Source organism: Mastomys coucha, unplaced genomic scaffold, assembly GCF_008632895.1.
Source record: "Mastomys coucha isolate ucsf_1 unplaced genomic scaffold, UCSF_Mcou_1 pScaffold20, whole genome shotgun sequence".
In the NCBI taxonomy this organism is placed as follows: domain Eukaryota; kingdom Metazoa; phylum Chordata; class Mammalia; order Rodentia; family Muridae; genus Mastomys; species Mastomys coucha.
Window position 1 is genome coordinate 118,784,213 of NW_022196903.1, and position 9,096 is coordinate 118,793,308.

At 39.8% G+C, this 9,096-nt stretch overlaps 1 protein-coding gene and 1 non-coding gene across 6 annotated transcripts in view; both read left to right on the forward strand.

Moving 5' to 3' along the window:
• The window catches only part of Ano2 (anoctamin 2), a 328,395-nt gene that overhangs the window by 178,593 nt on the left and 140,706 nt on the right, over nucleotides 1–9,096 (forward strand). The window lies entirely within an intron of this gene.
• On the forward strand, nucleotides 1,877–1,987 carry LOC116100109. The gene has a single exon (XR_004122470.1). It is a non-coding gene; the product is annotated as a U6 spliceosomal RNA (small nuclear RNA).

The window sequence follows — 9,096 nt, forward strand, 5'->3', positions numbered from 1 at the left end:
GCTGGGCGTGGATACCCTTCTCTCATCCCAGTGGTTCACCTGGACATCCAGTCCACTTCACGGTTACCCTGAGACTCCATCTTTTGTCTATACCCACCTTCCTCTGGAGTGATAAAAACACTACTGGTTTACTGAGGCTCAGATTGGCACAGGGAACTTTCTAAGATCACACAGCTCTTTGTTGGGGAGCCAGCCAATGGTTCTGTTTCACTCAAAGGCCCACTGCTTTGTTTTTTTTTTTTTTCCTTTAGAATTTTTGAACATATCATGTACATTTAAAATTGAGATTTAATTCTCATACTTTAAAGTCTGCCCTGTTTTGATCTGGACCTAGTGACATGTACAGCGTTTGGGAGGCAGAGGCAGGAGGATGAGGAGTTGGAGGTCACCTTCCTCCAGTGTTTAATGAGCTCTAGGTCAGCCTGAGCTGCACAAGACCTAGTCTTTAAATATCAGAAAACAAAGCATAGCTTAAACCTCACTCATACAGTTCAGTAGCTTTCAGTACCAGCATAGATTTCTGCAGCTGTTCCACACAATATATCTTCAAAGCAGTTTTATTGTTCCAGCTAGAAATCCTCTACCCGGCTGGGACTATAGCTCAGCGGAATGCCTGTCTAAAATGTACAAGTCCTATGGCTCATTCTCCAGCAGTGCAAAGCAAAGCAGCACAAAATGAAACAAAACCTTGAATACTGTTTTTAAAGAATGTCCCTACACTGTAGAAAATAATTAACATCTTTTCAGTGTCTTGAGATCTGCTGTTCTGGAGTTTCCTGCTGTACTTAAAGATGAAAGATGATTGTTTTCATCTTTCATCTTTAAGTACATTGTTAGCTATGTCCATTGATTAATCAAAACAACAAATTTCTCCAACAACAATGAACATCATACTGTGGTGACACTCATTTGAAATGACCAGTCCATATTGTAATGAAGTATATCCTTTTTGAGGAGGGCCAACATGGTGAGGCCAAGAGGTTAGCACACTCCAAGTCAGAACTGGGACTGACAACAACACTGTCACCATGCAGTACAGCCCCTTTATGGGGTCTCCTTTGCCCCTTTTATCACAAGGGGAGATTGGACATTAGAGTCTCTGTATTGATGGACATTAGAGATCTGTACTGGGTTCTGTAAATGGAATCATTTAACATGTCGTGTTTAGCTTCTCACTTGGGAAAGTGACCCACATCATAGCTTACATCAGCTTCCCATTTGCTTTTATTGCTAAATAATGTCCCATGCTTGACATTAGTTCATTTTAGTTCTCATTGGTTGATAGATGTTTGAGTGGTCTTCATTTTTCCAATTAATTATAAATAGTCATGCTATGAAGATTGGTGCCTGATTTTTATTTAGCTATGCATTTTTATTTTCATATATATGTATATCTAAGATAGGATTACTGGGTAATATGTTAAGTTTGTGTTTGATAGTTTGAAGATGTTATTTCCCAAGGTGGCATTATTTTATATATTCCAACCTCATGGTAAGTGGCTATGGCATTTCCACAGCATATATTTACCATGTGTGCTTTAACTTTATTCACCATACTGATAGGAAGTGGTATTTCATTGCTGTTTTATTTTCATTTCTTTAGTGAGGAATGATGCCAAACATCTGCTTCTATGTGATTGGTCATTTCTATGACTTCTTTAGAAAACTATCTGGTTAAATCCTCCACCTATTTAAAAATTAGGTTAATTTGGGATTCTATAAAATTATATTAGTTTTGTATATTTAGGATAGTAGTCTTATATCAGAAAATGTAGTTTATGTTTTATTTTATTAATTTTACTATTCAAATCACATGTTACTATTTTTTCTTCTGTCAGTTGTACTTTTGTAGCATTGTGTAAGAAATCATTGCCTAGTGCTCACTTCAGCAATACACATACATTCTAAAATTCTAATGGTATAGAGAAGATTAGCATGGCCCTTGTGCTAAGACAACACACAGATTCATAAAATGTTTGTTATTTTAAAAATTATTGCCTAGCCCAATGTCATGAAGAATTTTGAAGTTCTAATGCTTATACATACATAGGTTTATGAACATTTGAGTTAATTTTTATATGTGATATACAGAATCCAAGTGAACTTCTTGTATATGGATACTCTGTTGTTTATTAAAGGAATATTTTACTTATTGAATTATTTTGACATTCTCATAAAAATTAACCTACTATAAATGTCAATCTAGACAGTCAGATCTACTCCATTGATCTACATGGTGTTGGATAAAAATAGTAAGAATGGAATTCTCTTGTCCTTGATCTTAGAAGAAAAAAATCATCTTTCATCTTTAAGTACATCTTTAAGTAGCTATGTCCATTGATTAACCAAAACAATAAATTTCCCCAACAACAATGAACATCATACTGTGATGACACTCATTTGAAATGACCAGTCCATATTGTAATAAAGTATATCCTTTTTGAGGAGGGCCAACATGGTGAGGCCAAGAGGTTAGCACACTCCAAGTCAGAACTGGGACTGACAACAACACTGTCACCATGCAGTACAGCCCCTTTATGGGGTCTCCTTTGCCTCTTTTATCACAAGGGGAGATTGGACATTAGAGCCTCTGCCCTTCTGAGAGTTGGTGATTGTCTTTGCTCATGGTGCCATGATGCAGTTGCTCATCAGCCCATCACCTTAAAAATTGGATCACCCATTATGTAACTTTCATAGCATTAAGACTGGATGAGAATCCATCCAAGGCCTTCTAAATCTAGCCTATACATCCTTTTCTTAAATAAACTTTGTATCCTAATATAGTCTGAAAGCAAAGCTCATTCTACATAGAGCAGTGGAGAGGACCATAAAACAAGGAACTAATTATAAAGGTGTTTGGAGAAGTGGTGCTGAGGCAAATAGGAGACACTGAGGCAGGAGAGATTAGCAGCAGTTGGGAGTAGCCACCATTTCCTGCTGGAAGAACAAAAAGTGGGGTGGTACTGTGAGAACCTGGAGTCATGACCACTCAATGGGAACTAGAAACCTGCAGGGAGAGCAGCCCCTCTGAAGCTACAGTTTACAGCAGATAGAGCAGTAAGGAAAGATACCTCAAAACCCCCAAGGCTCCAGTTTCTGCCAGAACCTCCCACTAGTACAGTATAACCAAAGGTCAGTCAAGAAGTCATTCTGGGGATTGGAGGTTTTAGAAATCAATACCCTCCATTAGGGAGCAGAGATGTGTGTGGTGGGGTGAGGGGGTTGGGTATCACAGAAAGGGTGGGTCTGAGAGCATATCTCAGAATACTGGTGTGAAAAACCAGTCAATATGTTGATCTGACTCTGTAACCACAGACCATGCACATCTGGGCCTTGGTCTGGATTCCAAAGTAGAAGATTATTAGAAACTAGAGGGTTACACATTTGGGGGAAACACAAGAATGCTCACCACTGACATTACGAATGAATACATTAAAGAATCACTTATTCAGACCATTCCCAACCCACAGATCAATTAAGAATATTTGTGTAAGTGATAGAGAGAAGAGAGAGTGAGTGTGGGGAAGGGGAGACTTTAAAACAAAATCCTATTTAACTAGGTGAAAGAGTTACCTCCTAAAACTTGTCACCCAAATGTTTACTAAATGTGGATGTGGGACCCATCCCCTGCCATGTCTGGCACTACCTGTGATGTCCTAGGCCATGAATATTTTATGGGAAAACACTGAAACTAAGGGGACCTGGGCCAGGAGGAGGCACATGGATAGACGGGTGTTAATTTACTGTTCTGTGTACTGCCCTGGGGACAGTTATTTCTAAAGAAAGCTCATCAAAAGTTAAGGCATTGAAACATTTACGACATGTGCCTCTGGCAGCACCAACAAACAAACATGTGGAATAAATTATTTAAAAGTGTACAGCCTTCAGCAAAGCTGGGACAACAGTGCCCAGAAGCTGAATGATTGTCAGAGGGTGCAGTCGGGGGAGGCCTGGGAAACAGGGTGGAGAGCCCTGTTTGACTCTCTTACTGTGGGCCAAGGTGGTATGCATCCAGGTTTTCATGCAAGCTCTTGATTGTTGAATGCTCTACAGTTCAAAGTTCCCCTGAGCCCTGTTCTGAAAAGTTAATAACTACGTGAGGGTCAAGATTTTTAGTTTCTTCTTGGGTATTAAGAAGGTTTCTCTGTGGCCTCTGCACTGTTGGGCATTAGCACACAGAAAGAGACTCTGTTTGCCAAAGAGTGCCATAGAGAAGAGGGTGAAGCCTGAGTCTGGCTCTGTCTGTGAGATCTTTTTCTTTTCTGCCTGCACCTAACATCTTTCCTCATCTTTCAGATCTGAGTATCTTGTGAATTTTCAGTATTAGAGGAGTTCTGAGCCGTAGTTCTTGTCTAACTGGCCTTATGCACTGAAGGATGATGGCCAGTGACCTGAAGGACGTTTGAGATAGGATCAGTATCTATGATTCTCAGACCTATCCTGAGCTCAGCAGATGAGCTCTGACGTCGTCTTATGACCCTGGGGCAGTTATCCTTTTTCTCTTGAGATTCTTCGTAGTTGGTGAGGATAAGGCAACAGTGTCAATACCCGGCTGACATGGAGCTTACACAATAGAACTGTTACTAAAGGCTGCATCCTGGCAATTTTATATACTAACCGTTTCTCAGTTCTACTCATTTTTAAATGATTAATTTTGACTCTGGCCCTTTTTTTCTCATAATTTCTCATTCTGTGACTCTCCTCTGTCATCTCTCATGGAATGTGGCTTCCACTTCTCACCTCTGGACCCATTACCACAGAGAATTTCTAGCCAAAAGAAATGGCTATGGAAAGACACAGAGTGATAGATGGAATAAAGGAAATGAATGAGGGTGGTCAGACCTGTTTGATTATAGAGTGTGTGTGTGTGTGTGTGTGTGTGTTCCCTGGATCTGAATTTAGAATGAAATTCTTCACCCCTTTTAGTCATTGGTGGGCTGCAATCACTCCATCAGGTAAAAAGAAGGCTGAAAAATGTAGTCTTTGGCAGGGAGCCTACATCCCACAGAGCCTAGCCACCCAAGAGATATTTCTTCCTCAGTGTGAAATGGTGAAGGGAATGGAATGTGGGCCAGGTAGGTGATGAGATGGGTTCAATTTTGAAAGGGCCACAGGTGATTCTGACTGACTGTCACCCTTGAGAGTTTCTGTGGTAGGAAATGAGAAAGGAAGGAATGATTTGGAAAAGGAACATGCTGTTATAAATCTGTGAGTGAGGAGAGGCTTGCATCCATGGGGTCCCCACAGTTCCTGGCTGGCTCCTTCAGGAACCAGTGGCTCCCTTTCACTGAAGCTTGGAACTGACGATTTTGAACAGGGTTCATTGCCATTTTGATGTGGCTACAAGTAAAATGTTATTTTTATTAATAAATTTGTTCTTCAAGATTTCATACATGTTTATAATGCATTTTGGGTTATCACCCTTATCCCCTCACCCCATCAGTCCCACTTCTTCCATATAAATCTTTTTACTATATTCATGACTTTTGTTTTGTGTCCTACAGAGTTTAGTAGGGCCATCGGTGTGGCCCTAGGTTTGAAACTACCTCTTAGAGCTTGGAGGGGCACCACGGGTTACTTACACACATGGATACTGTGCCTCCTCATCTCCCAGAATCTTTAGTTGCCATAGTTCAGCAGTAAGTGGTAATGCCTATGGGGTAGTACCTTTCCAACTACAGCTGATTATTGGGCAGGCTCAGTTCATTCAGGCCCAGCTCCAGTGAACACCGCTGTTGTGTGTTCATGATTGCCATGGCAGTGTCATGCTTGGAAGATGGCATCTCACAACCCTCTCCCTGTCTTCTGGCTCTTACATTCTTTCTGCACTCACCCATGCAATGTTGGTGAGCCTAGTGAGTTTAACAGTAGCCTTTCTTTGTGCATATAAACAAAGATATTTGAGTCTATGTTAGTTTATCCAAATAGCCATAGGTGATTCCCTCTCTGCGGGTCCCTATCCATTCGATCAGGAGAATTTTATCAGGTTTATAGTAGTTAGCATGTGTTGTCTCTTGTGGAATGGTTCTCACATAATTATAGAGTCATTTGTTACCTTCACTACAGTCATGCCATTGATGCAGCAGTGGATATATCTTGCCTGGAAAGTTAGTGTTTGTCTTAGTTTGGGTTTTACTGTTGTGAACAGACACCATGACCAAGCCAACTTATATAAGGACAACATTTAACTGGGGCTGGCTTACAGGCTCAGAGGTTCAGTTCATCATCATCAAGGCTGTAACATGGCAATATCTAGGCAGGCATGGTACAAGAGGAGCTGAGAGTTCTATATCTGAAGGACACTAGGAGAAGACTGACGTCCATGTGGTTAGGTGGAGGGTCTCAGTGCCCACCCCCACAAAGACACACTCACTCCAACAAGGCCACACCTCCTAATAATGCCACTCCTTGGGCCAATTATATTCAAACCACCACAGTACTGTCGTTCAGAGAGTTCACAGCCAGGTAAGAAATCTGGTCCCTTACTCTTCCAGCAGTCTAAATAGTGCTGGCACTCTACAAGCTAGGCAGTGGTATGCAGTTCTCGGCTGAGTTTCAGCTTGATTTCTCTAAATCTTGCATCCATGGTGTGTGGTGGTTTCAGTAATGAGGTCATATCAACCAGTGGTGATGGTAGAATGGCAAGAGCCTGCGTTGTTTTGTGATATTCTGGGGCCATTGCTGGCCAACAGTTCATATGGAGGTATTCCTTATCTGTCACTATGTTTTTGTTTAGGGACTCATTACTTCTAGGGTCATCATTATGTAGTCTTATGGGGTATTTGCCTCCAAACTTTTTAAAAATTTGGTGACTGGATTGGTTTCCAGATGGCTTTTTCATAGCTTGTTTATTTAGATTAACTGTCTCCTGCCTTCTTCTTCATCTCCCCATTCCCCAACTCCCTTTCCTGTTTGAACATTTCTATAACCAGTATCCCCCAATCTACTCTCATTTTACCTATGTGATACCCCCATCCCTTAAAAGAAATCTTCCCAATGCCTCTTTCTAGTTTCTTGTCTTCCATAGATAATTTAAGTTAAACACACAAAACTAAAGAATCAATGCTAGGATCTACATGTTTGAGAGAACATGTAGCATTTGTCTTTATTGGCCTGGTTTAACTTGTTCATTGCAATCTCATTCAGCTCCATCCATCCACCTGTAAATTTCATTTTTATTTATACCTGAATATAATTCCATTGTGTGTGTTCCACACTTTATCTATCCATCAATTGATAGATATGTAGGTTTATTTCATTTCCTAGCTACTGTGAATAGAATTGCAAAGAACATGAAGAGCAAGCGTATCTGTAGGATATAAATCCCTTTGGGTATATACTAAGGAGTGGTAAGGTTGGGTTGTATGGCGGTTCTCTTTCTTTTTAGTAATGTCCATGTTCATCTCCATCAGCCTGTGCTCCCATCAGCAGTGTATAGGCGTTATCCTTTACCCACATACAAGTCAGCATGTTTTATCACTTGTATTCTGATGACCATTCTGGCTTGGGTGAGGTAGAATCTTAAAACTAGTTTTGCTCTACATTTCTGTGGTGACTTCAGATATTGAAAGCTTTGAAAAATGTTTCCTATCCACTTGTATCTCTGCTTCGGAGAACCCTCTGTTCAGTTCCACAGCCCATTTTTTAATTGGGTTGTTTGTTTTCTTGGAGTTTAGTTTTTTTGAGTCCCTTGTATATTCTAGTTACTGTCTATCAGATGTATAGCTGGCAAATATTTTCTCCCGTCCTCTTGGCAGCCTCTTCCCTCAATTAACAGTTTTCTCTGCTATAGAGAAGCATTTTAGTTTCATAAGATCCCATATGTTGATTGCTGGCCCTATTTCTTGTGCTGTGAGTGTCTTATGCAGAATCTGTACCTATGCCCGCCTATGATGCATGGTCCTTACCCTCTCCTCCAGCAGCATCAGGGGACTGGGCCTGATATTTTGCATTTTACTCCCTTTGGAGTTGAGTTTTATAACTTTGAGGGGAAGATCTACTTTCATTCTTCTGCATGTTGATATCCAGGCTTCTCAGTTTCATTTGTTAAGGATGTTCTTTTTTTGCAAGAGAAACTGGCGTTGTTTGGATTTATATCTAGGATTTCTTTTCCTTTCCTTTCTATGTGTCTGTTTGGTGGCATAATACTACTGCTTTTATTACTATGGCTCCGTGTATAACCTGAACTCAGGTATGCTGATACCTCACTCAGTATAGACTTGCCAAGATTGCTTTGTCTACCTGTTTTTCTTTGTGTTTCCATATCATTTTAAGGGTTTTTTCTATGGCTATAAAGAATCATCGGAATTTTCCTTGGGAAGGCATTGCATTTGTGGATTGCCTTTGGGAGGACAACTGTTTATACAGTCTTAATTTTCTCATCTGTGGTGCTCTTTCCATCATCTGCTGCCCTCCTTTATGTTTTCCTTCTCTGTCTTGACCCTTGTTGAGGGCATCTATCATTTCCTTTGTTAAGTTTATTCCCAATTTTTTATTGTTCTTGACTATTATCAATGAGATTATTTTACTTATTTCTGTGTTAGTGTACTTGTATATATGTATGTATATATGTGTGTATATATATATGTATATACATGTATATGTACACACACACACACACACACATATATATATATTACTGCTTTTTATGTGTTAATTTTGTATTCTACAACTTGGCTCAGTATTTAACAGCTCTGACAGGTTTTTGGTTTTTTTTTGGGGGGGGTAGGGTCTTAGGATCTGTGAAGTCTAGGGTTATATCAGCTGTAAATAGAGATACTTAAGTCTTTTTTCCCTATTTGTGTAGTTTTTATTTTCTTCTCTTGTATATTTCTCTGACTCAGAGAAATGGCAAGTACTGTACTGGATAGAAGTTGAATAGATAATTTTGTCTTGTTGCTCATCTTAGTGGAAATGCTCTGAACATTTCTCCAGTAATATGATATTGGCTATAGGTTTATGATATATAGGCTTTATTATGTTAAAGTGGCTCCTTCCATTCCTAGCCCTCTCCATGACTTTTTTTTTCAATTTTTTTATTAGATGTTTTCTTTATTTACAATATCTCCTTTCCCAGGTTCCCCTCCAAAAGAAAAA